Raw genomic sequence first — 14291 nt, forward strand, 5'->3', positions numbered from 1 at the left:
AATACAGAAAATAAACAACTGCAACATGCATTATGGTAGACAAAAATGTTCTTCGTTTTTTCCAAATTAAAGAATTTGCACACACATTGCGACAGCTGGTTAATGTGCTCAGTATGGGGTGTGACCGTCTCTGGCAGCATGATAAGCCTGACAGCGACGGAACATGCTGTGAATGATATCATCTGTCTAATGTTGAGGCAATAACGCGCATTCTTCCTGCACGGCTGCTCGTAGTCTTGGAGAGTGGCTGGTGGATGCTGACGTGATGGAAGCCGTCTCCCTAGTGCATTCCAGACATGCTCTATGGGACTCAAATCGAGAGAGCGAGCTGGCCACTCCATGCGTGCAATATCTTCCCTTTCCAAGAAAACATCAACCAACCGTGCTCTATGAGGTCGAACATTATCGTCCATCGGTAGGAAGTCTTGGTCCACAGCTCCTCGAAACAACCGCAAATGAGGTCCCAAGATATCGTCACGATACCCGACAGCAGTTGAACCTAACCGATTCACCTTTATAATTTCACGAAGAGAGGTTCGAGAGGTCATCATAATCCCTGCCCACACCATTAGGGATCCTCCTCGATATCGGTTTCTTTCCACAACGTTTGGGTCCCGAAATTGTGTTCCACGTCTCCGCGCTTTGCTAATTGTGGTCTTATTTCAGCTGGTATCCCCTTCACTTTGTTCAAACGGACCTGCTCAGCCATTTATAGGAGTTCTTACACTTCAACATGGATTCCGAACCACGGCGCAACTTGACATTTTTCCCATTCAGTTTGAAAAATAAATAAATAAAAGACGTGGCACGGTCTGTAATACGTTTCCCATCACGCCGTAACGTAACGAAAACGAGCTCAGAATGTGCCAATGGAGAATGGTATTCCGGATGAATGTCCAATTCAGCAATATGAGCTACTGCACAAATATCACTAGGTAACTGCCAGCTGACGCAATGGCAGGCATATTTATTTGGCACGAGAGGGTACGGAGTTCAGTTTCATTAAATTCGGAAACCTTCTCAGAAACATTAGAATTACTATATACTCGTCGTCTATAAATGAATCAGTGTGGTTCCGACAAATTTTATTTTACTTTTTACAACAATTGTAATGGACAGATAAATGGGAACGAGACAGATGAAAAAAACAAGTGAACCGTTTATTATTTAAAAAATAATCGCCACAGCAATGATTGTACGCAGGCGTGCACCTCTTCGACCGAAGGTTGGCTCAAATGGTTCAAATGGCTCTGAGCACTATGGGACTTAACATCTATGGTCATCAGTCCCCTAGAACTTAGAACTACTTAAACCTAACTAACCTAAGGACATCACACACATCCATGCCCGAGGCAGGATTCGAACCTGCGACCGTAGCAGTCGCGCGGTTCCGGACTGAGCGCCTAGAACCGCTAGACCACCGCGGCCTCGACCGAAGGAAATCGACGGCCACGAACGTCTTTCTTCAAGGCTCTTAAAACAGGGATATCTTATGGGGAGAGATTAGGACTGAGGATGTGATAGGGCTTCACAGCGAAACTTCTGTAGCGCAGTCGGAACAAGTTTGGCAAAGTGTGGCCGGGACCACACTACATCAGACCCGTAGCGACGTTATAACATTGTACCAACTTCAGACGATTCAATTTAACACCGTCAGGTAACCTGCGGAGTATTGATGTAGATGTAGACTGAAATGAACAGAATAAATAGGGTTGAAATCAAAGAAGTGCAATAAAATGAAGGAAAATCTGTCAGATCCGCTCAGAAACGCTAAACCTGCAATGTAGTGAACATGTTGCGATAAATGGAAAATTCCGGCACAGTGGGATTTTAACCGGATCTCTGGCATATTGTCAACTGTCGCCCTAACCAATTAGGGCTTCCGAGCACGTCTCCGAATATCCATTATCACTTACGTTTTCCAAACAAACAACGAGGTGTTTTCCTATCAATCATTTTTCTTCTTATGGTGGCGCTGTTCTCAAGGGAGAATCTCTGTTTGTTTGGCCAGAAACAATAAAAGGGAAAAACGTAAATTATATTGAGTATTTGGATCAGTTTCTGTTGCGTAGTCGTATTACCAACTTCGTTAAGGCGACTGCTTGCCACAAGTAGGAGATCAGGGTTTTAACCTCTGTGTGGAATAAATTTTCGTTTGCCACCACGTACTGATGACATCCGGCGGTCTGTCATTTCTCTGTAGAACCGTGACCTGTTTCTCCATGCTGACGTCATATATTGTAGTCCACTTCCAGATATACGACTGGTCCATCGGCTCCTGGGTCCAATGTCTACTTCACAGGCGTTCTTGGAGACATATAACACCTTCTCCGGGCCACAGTTTCACTACTGCACAAACAGAATTTTCGAAAGCCAACATTCCAGCACTGTTAGATCTACGTTATTTGATGACACGGTGCGATTTCGTATCGACGAGCAAGCGACACAAAAATATTACTCAATCTCCTGCACTCCCATTATGCACTCCTATATCTACCTCTACGTTTATAATCCGCACGCAACTGTACCGTCCGAAGTGGATATGTTGCACTAGTCTTGGATAATGGCACACAAGACCATTTTCTACGATAGGGTTAGACGATTGTTGTTGCATCACAACTAGAACTAACCGATCAAAACGGGAGGCGCCACTCAGGGCTGAAATTGTCGCTACGTGAATTTTCCGCCCGTGGCTGTCGCTGTGGAATCGACCAGGGCCAAGTTCTGTCGCGGCAACTGTCGCTGTCATGCCTGCCATATTAGGCTATTTGTTTAGCCAGTCGCGTAGCAATCGCTCCGTTTACTGTACTCGTATTTCTTCTGTGTGGTAATGCCCGGAAACTGTGTAATAAATGTACTTCCAATGCACCATTTGGACAGTGACCTAATAATAATTGAGATGGTTTTTGTGCACCAAACAATCACTTAACTTAACATCTTTCTTTTGTAAGTTAGGCTTTAATATTCGACAGCAGTAAATCGAAAGATGCTACAGACATACGGTAGTTATCGAACACTTTTTTCGAATAATTCGCAAATTTCTTGTGTTCAAATGGTTCAAATGGCTCTGAGCACTATGGGATTTAACTTCTGAGGTCATCAGTCCCCTAGAACTTAAACCTAACTACCCTAAGGACATCACACACATCCATGCCCGAGGCAGGATTCGAACCTGCGACCGTAGCGGTTGTGCGGTTCCAGACTGAAGGGCCTAGAGCCGCTCGGCCATTCCTGCCGGCCATTTTTTGTGTAACAAAGCATATTTTACATCATAATAAATGGCTAAATCCATCATTTTCGTAGGCGGTTTCGTTTTATTTGACGATGAGAAACTTGTAAATATACTACAACTTAATATTTAAGTTTAGAATCACACCTGATCTTTCTACGTGTGCCTCGTAGGCTGGTTGCAACGCAAGTGCAAAACCATGTGTGACACTCAGCTTGTGCTGTGGCGCGACTTTACCCGTCGCGATTGTAATCGTTGGAAGTGTGGCACCCTTCGTCGACTATTCGGACCGTGAATATTATCGAACTGAGAAAACTGCCTTGTGTTGCATCAGCCTTAGCTATTATTTGTTCCACTCCATTCGGGTACTGGGCAACGGAGAAACGACTGTCTTTATACCTCTAAAAGCGCCATAATGTTTCTTATATTATTTTCATGATCGCTAAGACAAATATACGATGATGGCAGCAGAAATGTTGCACAGTCTTCCTTGAATACTGTCGCTCTAAATTTGCACAACAGCGTTTCGTGAGAACAATTCTGTCTTTGATTAAGGACATCTTGTACAATACGAGCATATTAAAGCGAATTTAATGATCACTACGTTCCCGCTTTTGAAGCTCTTACCGGGTTCTTTCTTAGGTTTCAGGATGGCCTTATCCCCTATTTGTTATTTACGGACGTTCGCACATTTGCAGCGAGAAATTTTAAATAACTTGATGAGAATGTTGGGGAATGTGCTGTATCCGTCTTTTAAACAGATCGCTTTTATGAATTGACTGTAAGTAGACACAAAACTAATGGCTTCTATTTCCCATTACCCGCCATTACCAAAATTCAAATAAGTTGTTTTATTCATTTGTATTCAGATAAACACTTGATGATGCAAACACGGTTTGCTAAACGGTCGTGTCTTTGAATACAGATTTATAACAATTTCAGCAGTCCTTCTTATTCAGCATTGTAAACTATTTCCTTCTGATCATATTAACATAATCTTCCGTCGGTTCTTGGTAGAACAAGATTATAATAAATGAAAAGCACCAGTTTGCTTTTGTTCTACAATATTACTTTTATTGTAAACCGGTTTTCGGCTTACAAGGCCTTATAAGCCGAAAACCGGTTTACAATAAAAGTAATATTGTAGAACAAAAGCAAACTGGTGCTTCTCATTTACTATTTCCTTCTGCATTACAGCAGTTACTCAACTGAAGGTGGTTATCAACATTCGACTCTACTCAATTTCATTAGTCACGATACAGGTCATTGTATGATACCAGTATGCCACGAAACGCTAGTCGCAATTTAGTTCTTGTGTAACAGGCTTACTGAGATTTACAACGGAATCTCGCGAGACATAAAACTGTATGCACTTCGACAAAATACAATTCAAGTTACTTTCCCGCTCTACAGTTTTCGTGAATGAAAAAAAGTAGCTTAGAAGTGGGAAATGAATTGCAACACTTGACTCTGATAATCAGAAAGTACTCCTCAGGTTGGGGCCCACTTCCTTGATCCATCCCCTGCCACATGAATTACGTATTTCGTTAGGGTTTGCGGGAACCACAGCCAAGGCAACGTACCACCATAATCGTTGTAGGGGGAAGTTGGCGGCTACCCTTGTGAGATTTACGGCGTCTGCGTTTGGGGTAGGGAGCTCCTTTTTGGGGTAAGGGCCATTATGTGATTGGTATGCGCATTTATAGGAAAGCTCACAGAAGGAAGACCATCCTGGTGATCGTGAAACTTTTACAGCATAGATTTACGGCCATAAGGACGTGGCCCTGCAAGGGCAGGAGCAGGTACTGTTTCACATCAAGTCATAGGCTGGCGTTGGCGTCGGCTTAATTGTAGATATAATTTCCTATCCAATTTGACACAACATCCATCCACAGGTTTTTATGCCTCACCTAAATAAAGTTCTCATTGCAGAATACTATGTAGTGAGGTTAAATGGCAGGTACTTCTGACATATGTTTAAGAAGGACGATTAGTTACTGGGTCGTGGTGATTCCAGGAACATGCAACACAGCGAACATCACTTGCTGCAGGAAAATAAAGAGGACTCTTTACGTTGCGATTCTTCTCACCATTGCCAGTGATTTTCGTATCTGGAGTACCACAGTTAAAGAGACTGAAACGTAAGGAAGTTAATTTGAACCATAGTATTGTCAAAGGGAAGAACTGTGCGACGACGAGGTTCTTTCCGTCCCTTTACGATGAACCTCCACCTACCTGTGAACATTGTCTCAGCAGATCATCAGTAGGAAAGCCGAGCGAAACCTACTGTACTTCGACGTGAACCAGGCTGCAATTGAAGTCACTAATCTACGTTTCGGGAGAAAGTTTTCAGACGAAATGAAAGGTCGGAAATTTTGTCCTCAATTAATATATTCTGAAACTTAGGTGAACAAGTATCACTGCCAAGCCCGTGCTACTCTTAACACAGTCATTCACGATCCCTTTCACTCACGTTAGTAAGGTTATGGTGTTGCATTTCCCGAAAACGTAATAGCTACAAAAACTGTTTTTGATTGATAATGCTCGCCAAATATTAAGTGTGTCGGTACCAAATGCAGTCACAGTTTTTAGCCACCGACCTGCTCAATACGCCACGCGGAATATATGTCTTTTCTCGTCACAAAATTCACTTAAAATTTCCGAAATTTCTACACGCCCATCGGAATAAGTATGCCGTCACTTTTCCACACTTTTGATGTATGAAACACTGATAGATCGGGCAACTTATCGTTTCTATCGGAACTACTACTACACACGTCCGAACTGTTTCATGGCTAGGCTTCCACTCTTCCCTAGAATGCTCTAAGTCTTCTCTGCCAGCAGAGAAAGGCGCGCGAAGAATATTGCTTTACCATTGGTCAGTTTACTCAACAGCCAATAGCAAAACAACATTCTCCCGCGTCAGTCCGCGCTTTTCATCAATAACCAATCGCAAAATAGTAACCTAACGACTGCACTTTTTACCGACGTAATTATCTAATATGCTGAAGTTTTGCTTATGCATAAAGTTATTTATTATTGTTATTTATACCTGAATTAACTTTCCCTTTACCATAAACTTACTTTACAAATCTATTCTACAAAAATCCCCTTAGTCCATATCCATACTTCTTCGAAATGTTCCCACACTGATTCGTACTACATAACTCGTTAAACAATTATCTTCATATTAACCTTAAACCACACTCACGCATCATTCATACTGCTAAAACACATTTATAACATTTTACATACACAAAAAGACATAACAACACTTTAAGAAAATACTAGAACAGTTTATGGAAAACATTCTATTACTTTAGTGCACTCTAGTGGGCACAATGGAAACTAAAATCAGTCCCCTATCCAATATTGTCCTCTATCGGCTGATACATAAACTACGTGCGCGTCCAGTCTCGCATCACCGTCTGTCACTATCCAGCTCTGAGACACATCTCCCACTTAACCGCCTCCAAGGCATGATCGGTATACGGCGCTACGCCTCAACTGGTATCAATGCACTAATCAGAGAACTCAGGATGAGGCCAAGGTTCCTATATTTTTTAAAAGCACCAAGTGATGGAAACGACTGACAGTTTCTCTAAGAATTCGAGAATCAGAATATGAAGTATGCGTCCTAAAATCATTACGAACCTTATTTACGAAAATCTCGGTCATCACTTCAAGGAAAGTAAGTAACGAATATGTCTTGGTAACTGATAGTGCTGCCACCTGAACTCTGTGAGTTGTCATTGCACCTTGACGTCGAACGAAGGCGGTAGACACATTAACGTGACTGGACCGTGTATTTTCATAAAGAAAAAAAAAATATTTTGCGATTAAAGGCTGTTTTGAATGCTACAGAATATGGTGTGTTCTTCAACAGCTTAGTGCAACTATGGGCAAAGAGAGGACTTTGCAATTCCAGTGTAACTGTTTCTCGAAGATTGTAATTAGTATACTAATCACTAGTGATGAGGCTAATTTTCGTTTGAATGTGAAAATTTTTAATCCAACAAACTTGTTAACAGCGAGTGCTGTTAACTGCGAAAACGACCTTTGACGTCGGTCACCTTTTGCCTTATAAAAACTTTTTCCTGGAAAATGGAACCGATTCAGAGGTATCGACTTTTCAGACGACTGCAGCAGGTGCTTCATTGGCAAATAACAGCTGCGCGAGGCGGAACCGCACAGCGAGGAATTTCCCGGCGCCGAGGGAAGCGTGGCGATCTAACGCGGAAATGAAGTGTCCGTGGCGGCGACGGATAGCTGGGCCGGCGGCGGCAATGAAACGAGCGGCGAGCGGCTAGCGGCGACCGGCGGCCTTTGTTGGGGACTGGAGGGCTTTCCATTTGGGGCCACTTAGCACCCGCCGGGCCCCGCCAGCAATTTCTGCCCGCAGCAGAAACAGGGGAACCGGCATTGAATTAACTCCCTGTCACTGCTGTCCCCCTCGTAATCGGAGAGGGCAAAGATTTCACATTTACATCTACACACTCCGCACTCCACCATACGGTGCATGGCAGAGGGTACTCTGTACCATTGCTAATCTTTCCCTTTCCTGTTCTACCCGCTACTGGAACAAAGGAAAAGCTGCTGATTTCTTACTTTCGCACGAGCCCTAATAATCTTTTCTTCACAGTCCTTAAGAGGGATGTACATTGGTGGCAGTAGAATCTTTCTGGAGTCCATAGTAAATGCAGGTTCTCTAAACTTTCTTCACAGTGTTTCTCGTATAGATCGTCTTCTTCCTTGCAGAGATTATCATTTGAGCTCAAGGAGCAAATCTATAATACTCGCATATTGGTCGAATCTACCGGTAACATATCAAGCAGCATGCCCCTGAATAGTTTGGACGTCTTTCTTTAGGCCGACCTGGTAGCGATCCCAAACACACGAGCTGTTTTTAAGGATGAGCCGCAATAGTGTTCTGTACGCAGTATCATTTATAGATGAGCTACACTTCCCTATAATTTGCCAATATACCGAATTCGACCATCTGTACTGACTTACATTTTTCCGCATTCAGAGCAAGCTGATATTCATCACACGAATCAGAAATTCTGTAGAAGTAGTCCTGTATCAACCTGCAACTACTCAACGACTACACTTTCCCGTACACTACGACATCATCAGCCAACATTCGCAGTTTGCTGCTCAACCTATCCGTCAGATCGTTTATGTATGTAGAGAACAATTGTGGTCCGATCACACTTCCCTGGGGCACTCCTGGCGATCTCTTTGTCTCCCATGAATATTATGACATGAGCAAAAACGTCGTTCGTTGTTGGTTTTCTTCTGAGTTGTAAGAGAGACAAAGCAGAATTGGGTGTGATGTGTGCCAGCACTGAGCAGGGCTGCCCTTCCGAAGAAACAAGATGGATTTATTCTTCTAGTAATGCAACGGAAAAACAAAAGACGAATCGTGTGTCCCAAAATTTCGCACCGCGCTAGGTTGAATAGTGGTGTGACAATGGACTCGCATTCTGGTGGAAGGCGGTTCAGATTTCTTGTCCAGCCATCCAGATTTAGGTTTTTCAGTGGTTCTCCCTTAGCCAGCTGTCTTTTGAAAGGACACGGCTTAACTCCTTTTCCTATCGGAGGTTGTTGTCTGTATCTAATAACATCGTCGTCGACGGGACGTTAAACACTACTCTTCCTCCTTGAAAGGGGCACAAGTTCGAATAATACGAGAGTAAGGAGAGCGAATCGGCTGTGTCAATTTCGATGGAACCACCACGGCATTCGTCTTAGCGGGCGGGAAACATAAATCTGGATGGCCGGAAGGGGATTTGAGCCCTGTTGCTTGCGAGTATCAGTTCAGACCCTTCACCACAGTCCCTCCTACAGGGCTACACTGCATTTCCATTCCAGAGGACGGAGACTCAAATCTTGACAGATCAGCCGTAGGAAACATAAATTTTTCAACTAACATACCGCCTTCAGCCACAGTGTCTTCTTTTCTTGATAATACAAACTCGTTTTTGGAGCGAACACTCCACTTTCATTTACTAAATTAGCGTTTTTGGGGCTTGACATCTGCTTCCGTTCCTCAGATGGCAGTAAATGAACGATACAGTTTCTACAATCTACATTCGCGGCCAGTCCTTAACGAAACCTCTGTTAACAACGTAACAGTAGGAGAACTCGCACTAGAAGAAGGACACTGAATTATTTCCGTAAGTCATCTATCGTCTGGCCAACAAGCGACTTCTAGAACAGCGTCATGAAAACAGTCTGCGAATTAAACTACAGGTACACAAGGCTGTTGTATTTCGTACGTATTCGTTGTTGAGTAACACGTATGCCACGAGATTCGATGCAACGTTTTGCTGCTGCCTAAAACATTTCATTACTCAAATCTTTTCTGTCCTGAGTGGCCGGCCTGGGTGGCCGAGCGGTTCTAGGCGCTACAGTCTGGAACCGCGCGACCGCTACGGTCGCAGGTTCGACTCCTGCCTCGGGCATGGATGTGTGTGATGTCCTTAGGTTAGTTAAGTTTAAGTAGTTCAAAGTTCTAGGGGACTGATGACCTGAGAAGTTAAGTCCCAGAGTGCTCAGAGCCATTTTTGTCCTGAGTGCAGTTCGTGCCCGACTCTGGTTAAGTCAGTTGTTCTCGTATTCTCGTATTCCTCCAATTCGTCGCACTCACGGACTCAAAATGAGCGTTCCGCTACTCGCCTGTCTTCGAGTCCACACGTTCATGCAGAATCGGTAGTTTTCGTACTCCTATCATTTATTGCTGTAATTTTTCATTTCCTAAATGCATTTCCTGTCTGACTCCATCGCTTTCTTTTCACACTCTACGGTTTCTGACGTGCGGCCAGTCGCCGGCTTTTCGATAGCCCACAAAAAATGGTTCAAATGGCTCTGAGCACTATGGGACTTAACAGCTGAGGTCATAAGTCCCCTAGAACTTAGAACTACTTAAACCTAACTAACCTAAGGACATCACACACATCCATGGCCGAGGCAGGATTCGAGCCTGCGATCGCAGCAGTCGGGCGGTTCCGGACTGAAGCGCCTAGTGCTGCTCGGCCACACGGCCGGCGAATTCCAGCTCGCCCTGCGATTTCCTGCTTCTGGAGCTCCCTTCGTGTTGTTTTGGTGCTGACAGAGTTCGCGAGTGTGACATTCAGTTTTGCAGTAATTTTTGCAGCTGTCGTCCTCTTATTTTCCGTCACAGTCCTCTTCTACGACCGTTCGTCATGATCACTCGCCACACACTTTCGACCACGTTATGACTTAGTGAATGACGTTTTGGCACTTTCTCGGTATGCGGTATAAGTCTTCGATACGATGTCTCTTGAAACACGAAACACTTTGGACACATTGATTATGGAAGCACCCACCATACGAGGACCAAATAAGACCAAGTATTTTCCTACGTTCGAAGTCCCTTAGCTCCGATATAAGCACTCACAACTACGCACACCACTGTTCTGCCCACGGCTGACACTTGAAACGTTTTGAGGACATTACACAGGTGCCTTTCGTGGCCAAATACAACAGCGCAACCCGAAGACCTGGCTAACATCTGCAGTTGCGTTGAAGAACGCAATGACAATGACATGATGAAGTTTAGGATTAACTAATTGTGACTGGGCTATCTAAATCGAATCCTACTAGAAGATATTATTCGCAAATGATATAGATGAAGTTTGTTGTTCGTAGTAATTCTTTATTTCCTTACGTTCTCACCTTTATGCGTTAAAACTTTTTAATTTATGGGGCATATGAGAATTGATGCTACAAACACACTATTTCATTACTAGCAAGTGAAGTGTTGCGTACAGTAACTGAGATCTTTATGAAGATTACAGTGTGCAATTTGTACTCACTACACTGTGAATTAGCTATTGACGTTAAATGCCAGTCATTGAGAATGTGCCTTTCCCTGTATACAAGGAACAATAGTTAAGGCAATTTGGGTGCACTTTCGAGCCTTAAAGTCTACAGTTGTCCTTTTTCTGTATTCGTCGATGTTGTGGTACGTATCACAACGATGCCTCAACTTGCCCCGTCTCACGCCTTAACCACCAACAACGCCGTGGAGGTAACGCTGTAGTTCGTAGAACGCATAATGTCCTTACATACTGACCTATCCGGATTAACCTTTAAACTGCCCAGTTTATGGGGAATATGGGGATATGAACAGACTATTTCATCACCAAATAGTGAAGTGTTGCGGATAGTAACTCAGGTCTTTGTTCATGCATGGCAGGACATGAAGGCAAGGCAATGGTAAAGAAGCTTGTTCTTAATTTCTCTCTAAAGGTGGGAACAAGAATAAAATTTGTTTCTACAGAGAAGGTTGTCATTTTACACACACGTACATTCTGAAGATAGGCGTTGACTGTATACATTCTGAAGATAGACTTTGACTGTGGCTGTTGTATCACAGACAAAGTCCCTTTGACTGTTCAGAGATGTCACCAAACCCGCCCAAAGACGTAAACAACCATTCAAGAGCAGCGCCTATTACACGGAGGGGGTCCGAAAGCCGATCATTTCCAGTCACCCCACCAGGAAGGAGGAGCACGGCTCGTGTTGTCTGTAATTCAACCATGTCTGGACGGCCAATACCGCGGTTCGATCGTGTCCGCAATTTTACTTTGTGCCAGAAAGGGCTCTCAACAAGGGAAGTGTCCACGCGTCCCGGAGTGAACCAAAGCGATGTTGTTCGGACGTGGAGGAGATACAGAGAGGCAGGAACTGTCGATGACATGTTCAAATGTGTGTGAAATCTTATGGGACTTAACTGCTAAGGTCATCAGTCCCTAAGCTTACACACTACTTAACCTAAATTATCCTAAGGACAAACACACACACCCATGCCCGAGGGAGGACTCGAACTTCCGCCGGGACCAGCCGCACAGTCCATGACTGCAGCGCCATAGACCGCTCGGGTAATCCCGCGCGGCTCGATGACATGCCTCGCTCAGGCCGCCCAAGGGCTACTACTGCAGTGAACGACAGCTGCCTACGGATTACTGCTCGGAGGGACTCTAGCAACGCCACCGTGTTGAATAATGCTTTTCTTGCAGCCACAGGACGTCGTGTTACGACTGAATCTGTGCGCAATAGGCTGCATGATGCGTAACTTCACTCCCGACGTCCACGCCGAGGTCCATCTTTACAACCACGATACCATGCAGCGCAGTAAAGATGGACCCAACAACATGCCAAATGGACCGCTCAGGATTGGCATCACGTTCTCTTCACCGATGAGTGTCGCATGTGCCTTCAACCAGATAATCGTCAGAGACGTGTTTGGAGGCAACCCGGTCAGGCTGAAAGCCTTAGACACATTGTCCATCGACTGTAGCAAGACTGAGATTCCCTGCTGTTTTTGGGTGGCATTATGTGGGGCTGACGTACGTCGCTGATGGTCATGAAAGGCGCCGTAACGGCTATACGATACGTGAATGCAATACTCCGACCGATAGCGCAAGCATATCGGCAGCATATTGGCGAAGCATTCGTTTTCATGGACGACAATTGCGTCCAAATCGTGCACATCTTGTGAATTACTTCCTTCAGGATAATGGTATTGCTCGACTAGAGTGGCCAGCATGTTCTCCAGACATGATCCGTGTCGAAATGCCTGGGATGATTGAAAAGGGCTGTTTATGGACGAGGTGACCCACCAACCACTCTCAGGGATCTACGCCGAATCGCCGTTGAGGAGTGAGACCATCTGGACCAATAGTGTCTTAATGAACTTGTGGATAGTATGCCACGACAAATACAGGCATGCATGAATGCAAGAGGACGTGCTACTGGGTATTAGAGGTATCGGTGTGTACAGCAATCTGGACCACCACCTCTGAAGATCTCGCTATATGATGGTACAACATGCAGTGTGTGGTTTTCATGAGCAATAAGAAGGGCGGAATTCCAATTTTTGTTTACAGTTTCCGGAACTCTCGTAACAGAGGTGATGCATAACTTTTTGTTATGAGAGAGAGAGAGAGAGAGAGAGAGAGAGAGAGAGAGAGAGAGAGAGAGAGAGAGAGAGAGAGACTTTGCTGTTTGTAAGTTATTGACGTATTGGCAGTATGCTAAAGGTTACCTTACACCTTGCAGCTGAAGTTTAGAGTTCCGTTGATACTGGTTCACTTTTGATCAATTACAAATTTTTAATATGGCCTCAGCCATATTTCGTTTGTTTGTTAAAAAGATAAACGCATCATTAAAGCACATAAATCCACAAAGTAACGGCAAGATCATTATTATTACAAATAATATTGAAAAATTGCTCTACATAAAACTTTATACAGCCGTGAAAGATGGCATAATTCCCATTTTATTTGTAAGATTTACCACTGAGGAACAGAAACCCCCAAAAACTGTCATAATTATTTTAGGAATTCCTAGTATTTTCAGAACCATATTTCCTCAGTTCAATTCAACATCTCCTCATCACTTGTTCGATGTACCCATCTAATATTCAACACTCTCCAGTGCCACCACAGCTCGAAAGCTTCTGTTTTCATCTTGTTTGAGCTGTTTATTGTCGCTGTTCCCTTTCCGCACAAGGGTATGTTCCAGACAAATAACTTCAGAAAATATTTACAAACATTTATATTTATATTTGTGGAGGTTATTATTTATGCTAATATCTGAGTGTGACTATTTCGTCCTTCCAAAAGTAAGAATAAAATTTAATTCATGTCAGCAGTGAAGGAAGTCACTGTAGAGAAAAGTATTGGGGGGTGGGGTGGGAGGGAGGGAGGGAGAGGTTGAAGAGAGCGCTCGCCTATCAGAGAGAGAGAGAGAGAGAGAGAGAGAGAGAGAGAGAGAGAGAGAGAGAGAAAGTGTGTGTGTGTGTGTGTGTGTGTGTGTGTGTGTGTGTGTGTGTGTGTGTGTTTGTGTGTGTTTGGGTTAACCGAGAGCGAAAGTGTTGAAACGGACCAAAAGCTTGTTGTCTGCAGAATGGTAGGTACTCAGAAGTTAAAACTGGAGGATCTGAAGCTGCATATTCATTCTTTCTAGCGCGAAATGGCTCCTAGCCTATTTCCACGTGTGACACGAAGAGCTTTAGGTTCCCAAACTCTAT

This window comes from Schistocerca americana, chromosome X, assembly GCF_021461395.2.
Source record: "Schistocerca americana isolate TAMUIC-IGC-003095 chromosome X, iqSchAmer2.1, whole genome shotgun sequence".
Lineage (NCBI taxonomy): Eukaryota > Metazoa > Arthropoda > Insecta > Orthoptera > Acrididae > Schistocerca > Schistocerca americana.